Source organism: Leucoraja erinacea, chromosome 1, assembly GCF_028641065.1.
Source record: "Leucoraja erinacea ecotype New England chromosome 1, Leri_hhj_1, whole genome shotgun sequence".
In the NCBI taxonomy this organism is placed as follows: Eukaryota; Metazoa; Chordata; class Chondrichthyes; order Rajiformes; family Rajidae; genus Leucoraja; species Leucoraja erinaceus.
In genome coordinates this window covers 50,125,483-50,145,140 of record NC_073377.1, presented here as the reverse complement: position 1 = coordinate 50,145,140, position 19,658 = coordinate 50,125,483, and the positions used below count along the sequence as shown (strand labels likewise).

The following is a 19,658-nucleotide window of genomic DNA, read 5'->3' as shown; positions in this document are numbered from 1 at the left end:
GTGGATCTCTACAACCTCATATTATTCAAAACTACAGTGAAGTATAAAGCACATCAGTTATTCATCATTTTAAAATAATAAATGTTATTATTGTTAATTCTATATGGACATTGATCATCTTTTAATCTGGATTTTTAACTTATGTATTGTGTTTAAAAAATATATAAATTATGATGTTTTTATAAGTGATATACTATTATTTTATATGCATTTTATGATATTTAATATGCAATGCATTTTTAATGTAATGTTGCCCCTTGTCTGGACCTTGAGTCCATAATAAAGTATATTATTATTATTATTATTATTATTATTATATGTATCTTGTTTTACCTTATCTTTAACATTTGCAGACCCTTTTTCATACAGCACGGAAACAGGCCCTTTAAACCAACTAATTCAGAGAGGCCAAGATGACCCATCTAAGCTAATCCTATTTGCCCATGTCAAACTGGTTCCAACCTGAAACGTCGCATATCCATTCTTCCGCAGATGCTGCCTGACTCACATGGTTACTCCGGTACTTGGTGTTTTACTCAAGATTCCAGTGTCTGCTGTTCATTGTGTCTCCACATTTTTAAAGCAAGTTTTCATTAACTTCTTGACAGCTGTCAACACTTAGAACTAATCATATCACGGGTACAGATAAATAATCAACAATCATGATTTATCATTTTAATAAATGGCAGAGCCCTTTCACATCCAAATTAGTAAATTATGTCACAAAGCTTGAAAAGTTATAAATCACACATTACTGGAATTATACAAAGTGCTGGAGTAACTCAACAGGTCAACAGCATTCCTGGAGAACGTGGATAGGTAACATTTCGGGTCGGAACCCTTCTTCAGAATTCAGTTTTCAAGAGAGAGTTAAGGGCCTGTCCCACTGGCGATTATTTAGACGACTACAGGCGACTAGGCGGTCACCACATGGTCGCTGGGGTGTCGCCTGTATGGTTGTGAGTCGTCTCCTCAGTCGCCCAAAGAGTTGTAGCGTCTTTCTGGTCGCCGCTGGATTTTCAACATGTCAAAAAAAAATTCGGAGACAGTCGGCGACAGTGGGTTTGACGCCAATGAGCGTAACCAGGTTAATGTAGATTGTCGCCAGGTTAACGCAGGTTGTCGCCAGGTGACGTAGATGATCCGACATGATCATATTAAATGGCGGTGCTGGCTCAAAGCACCTATTCCTGCACCTATGTTTCTATGTTTCTAAAACGTCACCTATCCTTGTTCTCCAGGCATGCTGCCTGAGTTACTCCAGCAGCCTGTGTCTTTTTTTTCGTAAACCTGCATCTGCAGTTCCTTGTTTCTACGAGAACGACACAGTAGATCATCAATGCAGGAAATTACATAAACTTCTTTAAAGAGAATTATCTGTTACAGATTTCCAATATTTATGTCTTCCTTTTTAGCTCCAATCCTGGTTTTATAAATATAGAAAGGATTTTATATATATATATATATATATATATATTTATATGGCACCATTCACATGCTTAAGGTGTCGCACAGGGAATCACAGCCAATGAAATACTTTGGAAGTGTGCTGCCTGATGTAATGTAGGAAACTTAAAATGACAGATTATAGGGCAATGTAATTGATCCCAGCCACACTCTGCAGGTTATGAGACATGTTACAAGCAGAAGACACTCAGTCCTCGCTGCTGTCCTGCAAACTTAGCACATGCACTGATCAAATTATTTATTATTTATTGCGGCAAGTTGCGTCACCTGTTCCTGTAAATTACAACTTCAAATGGATTTCATGCCACCTGCTTGACCACTGCCCTCCTCGTAAATTTAGGTCTGGTGTTCAATCAATCCTGAAATCTGTCAGAGGACTGCATGCTTAAACACTTTAGTTAGTGGATGCCCCCCTTACACAGCACTGACAGTTGAGAACCGGTTGATTTTTTGGCCATTCAACCCACATCCTATATATATGTAACTATTTATGATCCCATCTGTGTCTGAGATTACCTGGGCATATGTCTACAAATACCGTTGGCCTTTTTATTCCCAGAGACGTATTTATTCCGTTTTACAATCAGAGAAACCTGCAAATCTGACATCATCTAATTCCTTCATCAAAGAAATTGCAAAGAATTGTGGACTAAGCCCAGACCATCACATAAACCTACCTCCCTTCCATTGACCCCATTTACACATCACGCTGCCTCGGCAAGGCCAGCAGCCTGATCAAGGACAAGTTTCACCCTGGTCACAACCTCTTCTCCCCTCTCCCATCAGGCAAGAGGTACAGAAGAGGTACACTCACACCTCCAGATTCAGGGATTATTTCTCCCCAGCTGTAATCAGGCAACTGAACAGTCCTATCAAACCAGAGAGCGGTTCTGAGCTACTATCTACCTCGCTGGAGACACTCATACACAAGTAACACAAGTAGCCTTTATTGTCATTCAGACCTTGCGGTCTGAACAAAATGTTGTTGCCTTGCAGTCCAACATATAGTAAAAATTACAAAACACACAATAAACACAAATTAACATCCACCACAGTGAGTTCAACAGACACCTCCTCACTGTGGTGGAAGGCAAAAGTCTTCAGTCTTTGTCTCATCCCTTCTTATTCTCCCTCTGTGCCGAGGCCACTGCTGCTGTCCCAGCCGCCGCTGTCGTCCCCTGGGCCCGCGGTCGGGTCGAGTGGCCGCTGCCGCCGGAACGTGCCCCAGCTCCGAGTTCTGGTCGCCGCTGTCCCAGCTCCGAGGCCAGGCCGCCACTGCCGCTGTCAAAGCTGCCGCTGCCGCTCCGAGCTCCGAGCTAGGCAGCAACAAGACAAAAGCAACAAAAGCTTTTTTACTGTAACTCTGTACACATGACAATAAAAATTATAGCCTCATTGCCTTCATGTTTACAGTTCAGCTCTTGTCCCATTCCTGATCCCTCTGTACAATACTCTCTCCTTCTGGTGGATGAGAACATGACTGATGCCTCTATTTTATTTACTCTGGATTAGACACCTTATCAATTATTTATTTTCAATCATAATACATAGAATAGATGTATAGACAATAGGTGCTGGAGTAGGCCATTCGGCCCTTCAAATCAGCACTGTCATTCAAAGTGATCATGGCTGATCATCCACAATCAGTATCACATTCTTGCCTTCTCCCCATATCCCTTGATTACGCTAGACATGAGAACTCTATCTAACTCTTTTGAATGCATCCAGTGAATCGGTCTCCACTGCCTTCAGAGGCAAAGAATGCCACAAATTCACAACTCTCTGGGTGAAAACGTTTTTCCTCATCTCAGTTCTAAATGCCCTACTCATAAAGGGGCTGTCCCACTGCGGCAACCTAATTGACGAGTTTAGGAGAGTTTGAAAAAATGTCATGTTGATGACCTCCTTTGATTATGTAGAAGACCTCCTTCGACTGGCTTCGGGAAAATTGGACACCGAATAGTGGAGAGTGAAGATGACCTCCTTCAATCTCCTTCGACCTCTCTTCGACTATGTGGAAGACTATCTACGACTACCTTCGATTACGTTCGATTACCTTCGACTACCCTCGATTACCTACGAATAACATGGCCTTCTTCACCTAAACCCACGAGTAAAAATTTTTTTTCTATGGCGACCTTTTTTTACTCGCGGCCATTTTTCAACATGTTGAACAATACGCAGCGTCCTAGCCGAGGCATCGAGTACGCGGGGACTACTCTCGAGCATGAAGGAGAGTTACAAAGACCTCCTAGGACCCCGTGTTGACCATGAGTTGAGGGCAAACACTTCTAAACTCGCCAATTAGGTCGCCGCAGTGGGACAGCCCCTTTAATCTTAAACTGTGGCCCCCGGTTCTGGACTACCCCAACATTGGGAACATGTTCCCTGCATCTAGCGTGTCCAATCCCTGAATAGTTTTATATGTTTCTATAAGATTCCCTCTCATCCTTCTAAATTCCAGTGAATACAAGCCCAGTCGCACCATCCTTTCATCATATGATGGTCCTGCCATCCCGGGAATTAACTTTGTGAACCTACACTGCACTCATTGAGCAATAGCGTCCTTCCTCAAATTAGGAAGCCAAAACTACACAAAATACTCCAAGTGTGGTCTCACCAGGGCCCTGTACAACTGTAGATGGACCTCTTTGCTCCTATATGCAAATCCTCTACTTCCCATTTATCCACATTATACTGCATCTGCCATGCATCTGCCCACTCCCCCAACCTATCCAAGTCACCCTGCATCCTCATAACTTCCTCTTCAAAAGTTCACACAGCCACCCAGCTTTGTGTCATCTGCAAATTTGCTAATGTTACTTTTAATTCCTTCATCTAAATCATTAATATACAGTATATTGTAAATATATTGTCCCAGCACCGAGCCTTGCGGCACCCCACTAATCACTACCTGCCATTCTGAAAGGGATCTATTAATTCCTACTATTTGTTCCCTGTCTGCCAACCAATTTTCTATCCATCAATACCCTACTGCTGCGGCCCGAATCCGGAGCTCGGAGGTTCCAGCCGCAGGCCCGGTGGACGGGACATCGGGAGCTCGCGGGTTCCTGGTGGAGACCGCATTTCGGAGCTCTGCAACGCAACTTCTCATGCCCGTGTTGCAGGGTTGGAACGACCAGGAATGGGGCCGTACATCACCCAGAGCGGGGCCGTACAACGTCCGGCGCAGCTTTAATGGTCGCGGGGCATGCCAACGCCCGCCGGGGGCTCCAACATTGAGACATTAAGACCTGAGCGGGGCCGTACATCGCCCATCGCGGCCTTAACGGCCGTGGGACTTACCATCGCCCGCCTGGGGCTTTAACATCGGGAGAAAAATGGTGTACGGGGAGAGAAAAGACTTTGCCTTCCATCACAGTGAGGAGGAGATTCATTGTGGTGGATGTTTGTGTGAATTGAATTTTTTCTGTGTTTTGTAGAAATTGTTTTGTTTGTATGGCTGTAGAAACAGAGTTATGTTTGAGCCTCATTGAGGTTCAAATGACAATGAATAAATATTGCATTGTATTGTATTGTAAATCCATACTGATTTGGATCCTGTTACTGCGATCCAAATGCACCGCTATTACATCTTTAATAATTGACTCCAGCATCTTCCCACCACCGAAGTCAGGCTAACTGGTCTATAATTCCCTGCTTTCTCTTTCCTGCCTTTCTTAAAAAGTGGGATAACATTAGTAAGCTTAGTGAAGACAAAACCAAAGTGCATGTTCAACTCTTCTGCCATTTCTTTGTTCCCCATAATAAATTCACCTGTTTCTATCTTCAAAGGACCCACATTTGTCTTAACGAATCTTTTCCATTTCACATCCCTAAAGAAGCTTTTACTATCCTCCTTTATATTCTTGGCTAGCTTACCTTCGTACTTCATCTTTTCTGCCCGTATCGCCTTTTTAGTTATCTTCTGTTGTTCTTTAAAAGTTTCCCAATCCCCTGGCTTCCCGCTCATCTATGCTATGTTATACGCTTTCTCTTTTAGTTTTATACTGTCCTTGACTTCCCTTGTCAGCCACGGTCGCCTCTTACTCCCTTAGAATCTTTCCTCCTCTTTGGAATGAAATGATCCTGCATCTTCTGGATTATTCCCAGAAATTCCTGCCATTGCTGTTGCACTGTCATCCCTGCTAGTGTTCCTTTCCAGTCAACTTTGGCCAGCTCCTCCCACATGCCAACCTAGTCCCCTTTGTTCAACTGCAATACTGACACCTCCGAATTACCCTTCTCCCTCTCAATTCATCCGTCTTGGCGAATGGGTGATACTTTGGGTTGGGTCTGAAGAAGGGTCTGAAGAAAGAGCTAGATAGGGCTTTTAAGTAGTGGAGTCAGGGGATATGGGGAGAAGGCAGGAACGGGGTACTGATTGGGATCAGCCATGATCACATTGAATGGTGGTGCTGGCTCGAAGGGCCGAATGGCCTCCTCCTGCACCTATTGTCTATTGTCTATTGTCTAAAGCTTGGTGTGCAGCAACTGTAGGTGCAACGTCGGAACAGAACAAGGACTGTATTGCCAGCGGCTATCAAGGTGACTGCAGCAATGAGTATTTGGCTTCTTCCAGTTTGAAGCTGGAGATGTTTACAACGTCTTATAGTTCATCATGCTCTGTTGCATAAATGAGGTTCTCTGTCCAAAAGCACTGATTACATTTCATTTGCTTTTTCCACATACCTGTAGGAGGAACTTCTCAAGAATTGTAGGTTTTGTCCTTGGTGTCGGGTGTGATTGATTGTCAGCATATCACATTGTGGATGTAGAGTGACAACTTTGTTCTGCACTGAAACTGGGAATTCTACCCCTTCACCTTCTGGTATGTGCCTGAAAGTTAGGAAATACTCGTCAATACCTAGCATCTTCCACAATTTCTTTATGTTATTTTTGCCGCAAACTTTAGACTTTAGAGATACAGTTTGGAAACAGGCCCTTCGGCCCACCATGTCCACGTTGACCAGTACTCGATGACCCATTATACCAGCACTATCCTACGCACTTTGGACAATTTATGATATGCAGAAGCCAATTCACTTACAGACCTGTATGCCTTTCGAGTGCGGGAGGAAATTGGAGCACCTGGTGAAAACTCTAAATGTGGCCTCACCAATGTCTTATACAACTGCAACATGACCTCCCAGGGAGAGCCTACAAACTCCATACAGACAGCACCCACAGTCAGGATTGAACCCGGGTCCCAGGCATTGTAAGACAGCAACTCTATCGCTGCACCACTGTGCCAGACCAATGTACTATCGGCATTTGAGATAACAAACCAATGGCCCATCAATTGATGATTTATCTGCTTACAGTATTGTGTACAGTATTTACAAATTTACGAGTCGTCCTCAATTACACGAGATGTCGGAAGACTGGAGGGTGGAAAATGTGCCTCTATTCAAGAAGCGCTGTAGGGAAAATGCTGGGAACTATAGGCTAGTGATTTTAACATCTGTTGTTGCTAAGTTACTAGAGAGTATTCTGAGGGATAGGTTATACAGGCATTTGCATGATTCGGGATAGTCAGCATAGTTTTGTACGTGGGAGGTGGTGTCTCACAAATTTGATTGTATTTTTTGAATACGTCACCAAAAATGTCGATGATGGCAGAGCCACAGATGTTGTGCACATGGATTTCAGTACGGCATTCAACAAGATTCTGTATGGTACGCTGCTCTGGAGAGATAGCCGAATGGATAGCAAATTTGCTTCATGGAAGGAAGCAGAGGGTGATGGTGGAAGGTTGCTACTCGGACTGGAGGTCTGCGACTAGTGATGTACCTCAGGATTCAGTGTTGGGCCTTTACTGTTTGTCATCTTCATCAATGATTTGGATGAGAACATTCAGTGCATGTTTAGCAAGTTTGCTGATGATACAAAAGTAAGTGGTTTTGTAGATAGTGAAGATGGTTGTGAAAGATTGCAGCAGGATCTTGTTCGATTGGCCAGGTGGGCTGAAGTGTGGTTGATGGAGTTTAATACAGAGAAATGTGAGGTGTTGCATTTTGGGACGTCTAACAAGGGCAGGACCTACACGGTGAACTGTCGGCCTCTGGGTAGTGTTGTAGAGCAGAGGGATCTAGGAGTGCAGGTGCATGGTTCCTTGAATGTTCAGTCACAGGTAGATAAGGTGGTCAAAAAGGCTTTTGGCACATTATCCTTCATCAGTCAGAGTATTGATTATAGAAGTTGGGAGGTCATGTTGCAGTTGTATAAGACGTTGGTGAGACCACATTTAGAGTATTGTGTTCAGTTCTGGGCACCATTTTGTAGGAAAGATTGAAAGGGTTCAGAGAAGAATTATGAGGATGTTGCCAGGACTCGAGAGTCTGCGCTATAGGGACAGGTTGAGTAGGCTAGGTCTCTATTCCTTGGAGCGCAAGAGGATGAGGGGTTTTCTTATAGAGGTGTATAAAATCATGAGAGGAAAAGGTCGGGTAGATGCACAGAATCTCTTGCCCACAGTAGGGGAATCGAGGTCCCAAGGACATAGTTTCAAGGTGAAGGGGAAAAGATTTAATTGGAATCTGAGTGGTAACTGTGGTGGGTGTATGGGACAAGCTGCCAGAGGAGGTAGTTAAGAAGCAGTTAGGCAGGTACATGGATAGGACAGGTTTGGAGGGATATGGACGAGGCGCAGGCAGGTGGGACTAGTGTAGCTGGGATATGTTGGCGGGTGTGGGCAAGTTGGGCCAAAGGACCTGTTTCCACACTGTATCACTCTATGACTATTATGAGTATATGTATAATGATAGCCACACGCCCCAAAATAGAACATAGAACAATAATTCACAGAAGTTGGAATAATTTTCAACTTCGGTCCACAATGACTGTGGTGAACATGATGCCATGATAAACTAATCTCATGTGTTTACACGTGATCCATATTCCTCCATTCCTTGCATATCCATGTGGCTGTCTAGAAACCCTCAGATGCCACTATCGTATCTGCCTCCACTGCTAGCCCTGGCAGCATGGTCCCGGCACCCACCAAAGTGTAGTGGGGAACATGAATGTCAGATTGAAACAATGTGACCATTGACTAAGTCCCCTGGTGCAAGATGGCCCTCTCCAAGCTGCCATCGTGAGTGCAGCATGAGGGGTAGGCCATTTAGGACTTCGAATAAGGGGTAGGTCATTTAGGGCTTAAGAATAAGGAGTAGGCCATTTTGGACAAGTATAAGGGGTAGGCCATCTTTTTCATCCAGTGTTGTGAATCTATGGAATTCTCTGCCACAGAAGGCAGTGGAGACCAATTCACTGGATGTTTTCAAGAGAGCTAGATAGCACTTAGGGCCAACAGAGTCAAGGGATGCGGGGAGAAAGCAGGAACGGGGTACTGATTTTGGATGATCATATTGAATGGCGGTGCTGGCTGGAAGGGCCGAATGGCCTACTCCTGCTCCAACTTTCTGTTCCTATGTTTCTAGTGAGTCAGATATCAGCAAATGTGGCACCAAAAAGGATCAGGAGGAATAAGAGGAGGAAATGCAAGGGGGAAAAAGCAGTTCACGTCTCCTTTGGTGTAGCTTTCTGTGAAAAACTCATCCAGGTTATATTCCTGATATTCCATAAGCCCAACATCTCATTCACAGAGGTTCCCAGCCCTTCCTCTCACTGACTATCAGAACACAACCCATCACCAAGTAAAGGGCCTGTCCCACTGTGGCGACCTAATTGGCGGGTTTAGAAGTGTTTGCCCTCGACTCATACTCGCAGCATGGTCGACACGAGGTCCTAGGAGGTCTTTGTAACTCTCCTTCATGCTCGAGAGTAGTCCCCGCGTACTCGAGGCCTCAGTTAGGTCACGGCATATTTTTCAACACGCTGAAAAATGCCCGCTAGTAAAAAAAGGTCGCCATGGAAAAAATCGATTTTTTTTTTCTTCGTAGGTTTAGTCGCAGTAGGTCGTAGTAGGCTGGCATGTTATTGAGGTAATCGAGGGTAGTCTAAGGTGATCAAAGGTAGTCGAAGATAGTCAGATAGTCTTCAACAGTCGAAGGGAGGTCTAAGGAGATCGAAGGAGGTGGTCTTCACTCTCCACTATACGGTGCCCAATTTTACCAAAGCTAGTCGAAGCTAGTCTTCTACATAGTCGAAGCTTGTCTTCAACATAGTCGAAGGAGGTCTTCAACATGACATTTTTTCAAACTCTCCTAAACTACTCTAAACCCGCCAATTAGGTCGCCGCAGAGGGACAGCCCCTTAAGCATTCCGCATCATTCTTCAGTTTAGTGTACAGGATAGGAAAGGAACTGCATAATACACAATGTGTTGGGGTGACAGTATGAACATTGAATTCTCCATTTTTAAGGAACAAATTTTAGGTAACTAATTTCCACAAACAACCTTTTTTTTTCCTCCGCCCCTCTCTCTCTCTCTCTCTCTCTCTCTCCCCCTCTCTCTCTGTCTCTGCCCCTCTCTCCCTGTCTCTGCCCCCTCTCTCTCTCTGTCTCTGCTCCCTCTCTCTCTGCCCTCTCTCTACCCCCCCTGCCTCTCCCTCTCTAGATGCGCCTGCGAGTTGGGAGCTATGCGTGAGTGGATAGGGTGGGGATGGGGTAAAATGAGCCAATTAAAATATTAATATAATATCAAGGGGGGTGGTTAGTGTGTGTGTGAGACGCCGACTTCCCCCCCTGCGCGTTGAGAGGGATGGGACCCAACGGGTCCCACATGGTCTAGTATCTTATAAAATACATCTGCAAAAATATTTATAAACAACATCACATGACAGAGATAGAGCTAGTGCATGTAGTTCATCAAAGCGTGAAAGTGTGAATAGAGTTTGCAACATTGTATAAATATTTTATATTTACCTGAGTTAATTACTACCAGAATGTTTTAATGTTTCTGTTCTTTCATGCTGATATTTAGAACTAGACATATGTGATACCTAATTGTGTTCTTTATATTTAAGGATCTAAAGTTTAGTTTGAAGTTATATATTGAAACTCAGTTTCAATAAATAGCTGAATACTGCTTAATAAATCATTATTTTATATTTTAAGAGTATGGCTACAAATCCAGCAACTCCTTTATGTTGTTGACATTGATTTAATTTCTTTAATGTTGAAGCCAAAGCAATCAATTTAACACCATTACTAATTAGCACAAGGCAGACTAAGGTTAGTCTATGGGAAAGCAGGACTGTAACTATTAATCTACTTGCGAATAAACAGACTAATGTTTGAGGCTCTTTAATCTTAAGTGTTTAGGTTCAATGTAGTTATGTCGCGGCCAAAAGAGAAGCTTCATCTTGCTTTTAGAGACATGTCAAGTGATATATGATGGATTTTGTTAATTAGCATAAGTACTTGCTTCCTCTAAAATACTTTGAAATAAAACACAAATGTAAGGAAATTAAAGTTTCCTGCATTGAGTCACATTTCACCAACGCAATGAGTAAGCAAAGTGTCCAAATATAACATAACGAGACTTTGGTTCTCGATACATTACGTTTTTTTAAACTTGAATTAATTATATTAACAAATCGTTTTCACTTAGGATTCACTTGTTAGAAAGTGACCATCATAAAATGCCTTAATCATCAGAAAATGCCTTAAATTTCCAATCAAACTAAAAGTGACATTGAGTTAGGACGAGTAATCTACACTAAATCAAAGAGATTAAACAACATTCTAATCCACAACAGATAAGAGAGAGGGTGAAAAGATTTAGGAAAGAAACTCCAGGTCTTTGATCCAACTGAGGAGAGGAAGGAAGTTCAGTCATCAACTGGGGAGGTGAAGTAAGTAAGAAACCAAAGTTGAAGCAAAGCAGAGCTTATAGTCACCACCGATGCCCAGTTATATGGACTACATCTCCTCCCACCCTGCCTCCTGCGTAGCTGCTATCCCCCATTCGCAATTTCTCCTTCTCCACCGTATCTGCTTCCAAGAGGAAGCTTTCTCGGACATCCGAGATGCCCTCTTTCTTTAATAAATGTTTTCCCCTCAGTCTCAGAGATGTCTCCCCTGTGTCCCTTAGTTCTGCTTTTGCACCCACCCCCCTCAGATGGTTCTGAAATGTTCCAATTCTAGAGTTACCTTTCACCCTGCCAGCTTCTGCATCCAACACGTCATTCTCTGACAATACTGACAAGAGAGCTTGATAGGGCTGTTAAAAATAGCGGAGTACGGGGATATGGGGAGAAGGCAGGAATGGGGTACTGATTGGGGATGATCAGCCATGATCACATTGAATGGCGGTGCTGGCTCGAAGGGCCGAATGGCCTACTCCTGCACCTATTGTCCATTGTCTAATTCCACCACCTCCAATGTGATACCATCACAGATCGCATCTTCGCATCCTCGTCCTTTTCCATTTTCCGCAGAGACCGATTCCTCCACAAATCCATGGTTGACTATTCTCTTCCCATCCAAACCACCACCTCCCTAGGTACTTTGTCCTGCAACCCCAGGAGATGTAATACCTGTCCCAACACCTCCTCCCCCATATTCTCCCTCCCCTTCTCCCTGTGTCCCACCTGGATTCACACCCATTTCTCCACTCCCCCCTCTATTCCTTCCTCTGATTTCGCACTTTTTCTATCCATATCTCACACATTTTGCCTTTTCATCTTTAGTATCGTTTAGTTTCAGTTTCATTTATAGATAAAGCACGGAAATAGAGCCTTTGGCCCGCTGAGTGTGAGCCGACCAGCGATCCCTGCACACTCGTCGTTACCAAAGCCAATTAACCTACGAACTTGTAAGTACTTTGGAGTGTGGAAGATTCGGTCCAAATCCAGAGTGGACTTGTTGGACACAAGGGCCTGTTTCCATGCTAGATCTTTAAATCATCAATTAATTTATTGTCTACGAGGAAGGAAAAGGCTAAATAATAGCCAGATAAATATCCAGTCATATACTTTTCAGAATTTCTGCTGGTTTTGATAGTGATCTTCCTGTCAGCATCATCCCAGCTCCTAATTGATACAGCAGTGGCTGCATGAATATATTTAGCAGAGGGGTGGATAAATATACCAGATCGTTAGAAGTTTGATCGTGCTGTGGTCACCCAAGCAACAATAATTTCATTATGAGCATTATATTATTGGACATCCATCAGTACTTTGGATCATCATATGCGAACGTCAGCTTTCTTTCACATTTGCATATCTGTCTTAATAAACATTAATATCAGATTTACACTTGGATAACTAACTAAATTTAGATCTAAACCCAAATCTTGATTTTAAATGCTCATTCCTTGTATTCAGCAGTGACTCTCCCTCTTCTGATTTGCATTTGATTTTTGGAGTCAATTAAGAGCCTTTGCCTTCAGTGAGTAGTTTTCATTCATGTATTTTGAAACAACTTCACAAAATTTGGCTTCATTGTAGTGTGCAAAACAAGTTTTTTTTTCTTTCAAACTGCATGATTGCAGCGAGAGCAATAGACCAGCTGCTGCTGAATAGATCAGTGTGTTGAGTGAAAGGGCAGCTTGGCCCCACTCAGTTCCTGCGCCTCACAGCCAAGTAAAGGCAACGCAGAATGGCTCAGGATGGAAGGACGTTGAGTGACTGAGGATGCTGGCTAAACAAGACAGTCCAAACTGCAGTGAAAAGATCTCCATAGTAAAGGGACACAGTTAAAAATAGACAGAAATGTTAATATAACATGCAACGATGAGGTAAGCTGAATGAGAAAACAATATTCCATCACCCAGTGCACAATGCAATATAATGCATTCTTGCTTATCCATATAATGGCAGCGCAGATTTCACAGAGATCAAAAAGGACATATAGAAAAACAAGTCTCAGCCAAAGGAAACATTTTAGACAAAATATTTTAAGAGACACTTATAAAATAGTTTTTTGGAATTTGTGCAAAGGCATTAAGAATGGGTTGGCACAGCGGTAGAGTTGCTGCCTTACAGCGCCATAGATCCGATTTGATCCTGACTATGTGAGCTGTCTGTTTGGAGTTGGTTTGATCTCCCCGTGATCGCATGGGTTTTCTCTGGTTTCCTCCCACACTCCAAAGACGTACAGGTTTATAGGTTAATTGGCTTCAGTAAAAATTGTAAATTGTCCCTAGTGTATAGGATAGTGCTAGTGTAACGGATGATTGCTAGTTAGCACAGACTCAGTGGACTGAAGGATCTATTTCCACACTGTATCTCTAAACTAAACTAAACTGTCAATTGCAGAAGAAAGAATTTCAATTTGGCTAAGATTGGGAAGGGCGATCCAATGGTGGGAGGGAACAAAATAAGATCTTGGAAAGATTGGATGTTACATATTCTCATATTTGAAAAATTAGTATCAAGTTCATCGGGAACCTGATGTAAAATATGCAACATGAGCTTCACAGTTTGACCTGGGGAAACCATGACCTAAAGTGGGATTTGAGCACATCCATCAGTATGCATTTACATTTCTAGGCACTATTTTGTTATTCTGGATTGTTGTGCAATTTGAGAAAGTGTATGTGCTTTTGAAATGTTTTTCCCCTGTTTTGATCTAAATCCGAGTTGAAGGTCAAACTGTTCTTGAAGTTTACAAAATTAAGAGATATAATAGATAATGGCAGTGAAAGTAGAAACAGAGAATGTTGGCAATATTAAGCAGGATGGTATCTGTGGGGAGTGAAATAGTTCACAGAGGCAGGTTTAACCCATTGGGTATATCCAACTTTTTGCTGTTTTAATTTTGGATCTCCAGCATAATTGGTATTTTGCTTCTGTAATGACAGCCAGGAAGTGTCCAGTCTTGTACAAAAACATTTTTAATATTAATTAATAATTTAAAATACATATTTTAAAATATTACTAATCTTGATTGTAATCATGCATAGTCTTTCCGCAGTGCAGAGCACGCAATAAAAAAGCTTTTCACTCTGCCTCAGTACACGTGACAATAAACTAGACTAACTAAATAACTAATCTATACGGGATATTTGCAAATATTGGAAGCCTTTGCACTGCTAGATAAAACGTTACTGTTGATTAATAATTTGAAGAAAGCACAAAAATGGTGGTGTGTTAAAAGCCCCATTTAAAACGCAATGGGCCAGTCACAATAAATGAAAGAATAGCATTTGATAAACAAATAGAGGCTGGAGGGAAATATTACAGTGATTCTACATGCTGTGCAATGAATAACCAAGGAGAAAGACGGGCTTATTGGCGTGAATAAATAATGTGACAAATTTAAGTAGTCAAATGGAGAAAAGGTTTGGCAAGCTTGTTGTGTTTAAGGAATAAGAAAAAGCCAAATAAATCCTATTTCCATCAGGATAACATTGTGTGCAAATTACATAATGTTCCGTTCCATCGTGATTTGCATCATCATATCATGTTTTTGCTGAAAAATATCAACAGGTTTACTGAGGATTTTTACAAAAGATTCTCAGATAATATTTTGATATGGGTTAAGTTACCCACCCATTGTGTCGCTCATGAACCAAACAAAACAGTATTGTTTCCTGCAACGCACCAAACTTGGCCCTTACTGTTTCTCTCCTTACTTACAGCTTACTTTCTTTCTTTCCCATCCTTTCTCGCTGTATGATGCTTTAATTGCCTCAGCTCTGGCTATTCTTTGCTATCCGTACGTTATGTCTACCTCTCAAGAACCCCTCTCCCTCCAGAGGAAGTGTTAGGCTTGATGACAAGGAGAGAGAGAGTTAAATAAACCCATGTTCAGTGACATAAGGAATTATCGTCAAAATTTACATAGAACATAGAACAGTTCAGCACAGGAATAGGCATGTCGACTCATAATGTCTGTGCTGAACATGATGCCAAGGTAAACTAATCTCATTTGCCTGCACATGATCCATATCCTTCCATTCCCTGTATTTCTATGTATTGATCTAAAGGCCTCTTAAATGCTATTATTATAGCTATCTATACCACCCCCCTGGCAGCATGTTCCAGGCACCCACCCCACTCTGCGTAAAAAAACATGCCCATACATCTCATAGTCATAGTCATCTCTTAAACATTGCCCCTCTCACCTTAAAACAATGGCCATTTAAATGTACACCCTGGCTGAGGATATCTTGTCTTACAATATTTCTGTAGAGCCCCTCTGTTGAAAAATAAACACAAATTAACATTTCATAATAATGACCTCTCACTTTCAAAAGGAGTCTTAAAATTATTTTCAAAGCCCCTTTTAAATTGTCCTCAAAATTCATTCTAATTATGTTAAGAATCAAACTTAACATTTAGTTCGGTCTGGACAAATAAGGCTAAGACAAGGTTCCTATCCTTAATAAATAGCTTAATGAGCTTTACAAAATGTCTACTTCTTTTCTTGATCATTTTTACTTTGGTACAGCTCCATAGTTTCCAAGATTTATGGTGCCCTAATTTACAAATCATTATTTTAAACTAACAAGTCACAACATGTGGTTTGCTAAGCCTGAATGTCAACCACTGTAAAGCTCTGAGATGTTAAACAGAGACTTGTCTTCTGCTTCAGGAGATTATGAAAGAGCCACAGTGCTTCTAGATATAAGCAAAAGAGTTGACCCACAATTTTCCGAAAGTTAATAAAAAACTCATGTTCCAAGCATGCTGAGGATTAACAGACAGAGAAGGTCTCTGTAAGACAACGTAGGAAGATAAAAGAAAGAAAACCAAGGTGCAGTTGTAATTTAAGATATGTGTTGCTAACGTTAGGTTTCTAAGGGGCTTTGACATGTGTTAAATTACAAGCTCCAAAAATGGCAAAATGCCAGGATTTATACCATTAACAGCTGAAAGGTGCAAGAACATAAAACAGACAAACAGCATTGATGGAAAATTATTTTTCAGGAACGCATTGCAAAAATGTGATTGTGATTTTTAAAAGCAAATGGCTAGAGAAAAAATTATTGGCTAGAGAATTATGCAAAAAATAAAGACCTGGCCTTAGCTGCTGCAGCCTGGTAACCTGGATGTAACCATTGCTTTTCCTAGTGGCACCCATTTGAAAATCGCTGATGACTTGACTCTCGGATCAACTTTGTTTCAGAAGCAAAAAAAGGAGAGCTGCTGGAGGAACTCAACGGGTCAGGCAGCATCTGTGGAGGGCAATGGGTGGTGGACGCTTCGGGTCGAGACCCTCTATCTGGACTGTTGAATACCTCAGGAAAATGTGATCTAATTTCACAGGCAAAGCTCCACGGCTTCAATGCAGTCAAGGATGATTTCCAACTAGAATCGTCGAGAGGCATGATGTATTCTAGCAGTGCTTGCATCCACATTGCTTTCCATTATAAGCTATATTCAAATGTGTACCAGTAGGAAAAGCAATGATATGCGGTTCCCGGAGGTTGCAGGTGGTTGCTGGAGGTTGCAGGTAGTGGAAGCAGGTAGGGAGACTGACAAAAACCTCCGGAACCGCACACAAACCTTGGGTGGGGCGCAAAGTCTCCAGAGGTTTCTGTTCTGGTTTCCTAAGTGGGACAGGGGCATAACTCAGCAGGCCATGCAGCATCTGAGGAGTGAATGGATATATGCAACCCATTTAGACCATTGAACAGTACAGTACTAAAGCAGGCCCTTTAGCTCACAATGTCTGTGCTGCACATGATGCAAGTCCAACTCTTATCTGCCTGCACATAATCCATAGCCCTACATTCCCTGGATATCCAGGTGCCTATCCGAAAGTCTCTTAAATGCAGCTTTTGTATCTGCCTCTACCACAACCTCTGGTAGTGCATTGCTGGCACTTACCACCTCTGAGTAAAAATACTTGCCCCGCACATCTCCTTTAAACTTTGCCTCTCTCACCTTTAAGCTATGCCCTCTTTTCCCAGAATCAAAATATCAATTGGTATTTCCATCCTGGATTTTAACAAGGCATTTGATAAAGTCTCCCATGATGGGCTGATCCAGAAGGTTAAGAAGCAGAGGATTAACAGTGACCTGGTCGTATGGATTCAAAGCTGCCTTACCAATAGTTCCAACCTGGGGAAATAATTCTGACTGTCAACCCTATCTATGCCTCTCATAATTTTATATACTTCTATCAGGTCTCCCCTCCACCTCTAACATTTCAGAGAAAACAATCCATGTTTATCCAACCTGTCTCTGTTGTTAATGCCCCCTAATCCAGTCATTATTCTGGTAAACTTCCTCAGCACCCTTTCCAAAGCTTCCACGTCTGTAATGGGGTGACCAGAACTGCACGTAATACTACAAATGCAGCCTACCGAAAATCCCATAAAGATGCATCATAACGTCTTGACTCTTATACTCAATACCCTGACCAATAAAGGCAAGCAAGACCCGGTGTGCGACCTTGCACCACCCGGCGTGGCTTCAATGGCCGCGGGACAATCGCCATCGCCAGCCGGGGGCTTTGACTTTGACTCTGACATCGGGGGGGGGAGAGTGCAGTGGAGAGATAAGTTTTTTTTGGCCTTCCATCACAGCTATGTGATGGATGTTTATGTAAAATTGTAATTATGTTGTGTCTGGGTCTATTTGTGTGTAATGTATGGCTGCAGAAACGGCATTTCGTTTGGACCTCTAGGGGTCCAAATGACAATTAAATTGACTCTTGTCTTGACTCTTGTCTTGATAAGCAAACCATGCACCTCCTTTACAACTTACAGTGGCTTGCAAAAGTATTCATACCCCTTGAACTTTTCCACATTTTGTCACGTTTCAACCACAAACGTAAATGTATTTTATTGGGATTTTATGTGATAGACCAACACAAAGTGGCGCATAATTGTGAAATGGAAGGAAAATGATACATTGTTTTCAAATTTTTTTACGAATATAAAAAACTGAAAAGTGTGCCGTGCAAAAGTATTCAGCCCCCTTAACTTTGATACCCCTAAATAAAATCCAGTGCAACCAATTGCTTTCAGAAGTCACCTAATTAGTAAATAGAGTCCACTTGGGTGTAATCTAATCTCAGTATAAATACAGCTGTTCTGTGAAGGCCTCAGAGGTTTGTTAGAGAACATTAGTGAACAAACAGCATCATGAAGCTCAAGGAACACACCAGACAGGTCAGGGATAAAGTTGTGGATAAGTTTAAAGCAGGGTTAGGTTATAAAAAAATATCCCAAGCTTTGAACATCTCACGGAGCACTGTTCAATCCATCATCCGAAAATGGAAAGAGTATGGCACAACTGCAAACCTACCAAGACATGGCCATCCACCTAAACTGACAGGCCGGGCAAGGAGAGCATTGATCAGAGAAGCAGCCAAGAGGCCCATGGTAACTCTGGAGGAGCTGCAGAGATCCACAGCTCAGGTGGGAGAATCTGTCCACAGGACAACTATTAGTCGTGCACTCCACAAATCGGGCCTTTATGGAAGAGTGGCAAGAAGAAAGCCATTGTTGAAAAAAAGCCATAAGAAGTCCCGTATGCAGTTTGCCACAAGCCATGTGGGGGACACAGCAAACATGTGGAGGAAGGTGCTCTGGTCAGATGAGACCAAAATTGAAGTTTTTGGCCTAAATGCAAAACGCTATGTGTGGCGGAAAACTAACACTGCACATCACCCTGAACACACCATCCCCACTGTGAAACATGGTGGTGGAGGCATCATGCTGTGGGGATGCTTTTCTTCAGCAGGGACAGGGAAGCTGGTCAGAGTTGATGGGAAGATGGATGGAGCCAAATACAGGGCAATCTTGGAAGAAAACTTGTTAGAGTCTGCAAAAGACTTCAGACTGGGGCGGAGGTTCACCTTCCAGCAGGACAATGACCCTAAACATACAGCCAGAGCTACAATGGAATGGTTTAGATCAAAGCATATTCATGTGTTAGAATGGCCCAGTCAAAGTCCAGACCTAAATCCAATTGAGAATCTCTGGCAAGACTTGAAAATTGCTGTTCACAGATGCTCTTCATCCAATCTGACTGAGCTTGAGCTATTTTGCAAAGAAGAATGGGCAAAAATTTCAGTCTCTAGATGTGCAAAGCTGGTAGAGACATACCCCAAAAGACTTGCAGCTGTAATTGCAGCGAAAGGTGGTTCTACAAAGTATTGACTCAGGGGGGTTGAATACTTTTGCACGCCACACTTTTCAGTTTTTTATTTGTAAAAAAATTTGAAAACCATGTATCATTTTCCTTCCACTTCACAATTATGCACCACTTTGTGTTGGTCTATCACATAAAATCCCAATAAAATACATTTACGTTTGTGGTTGTAACGTGACAAAATGTGGAAAAGTTCAAGGGGTATGAAAACTTTTGCAAGCCACTGTATATC

The 19,658-nt window shown here is 42.3% G+C and overlaps 1 long non-coding RNA gene across 1 annotated transcript; it reads right to left on the bottom strand.

The window, feature by feature from the left end:
- Positions 1 to 696: 696 nt before the first annotated feature.
- On the bottom strand, positions 697 to 16,301 carry LOC129696535 (uncharacterized). The gene is made up of 4 exons (XR_008723347.1): positions 15,969 to 16,301; positions 15,445 to 15,518; positions 6,160 to 6,306; positions 697 to 2,783 (listed from the first exon to the last, which is right to left on the bottom strand). It is a non-coding gene; the product is annotated as an uncharacterized LOC129696535 (long non-coding RNA).
- Between the last annotated feature and the right edge of the window lie 3,357 nt (positions 16,302 to 19,658).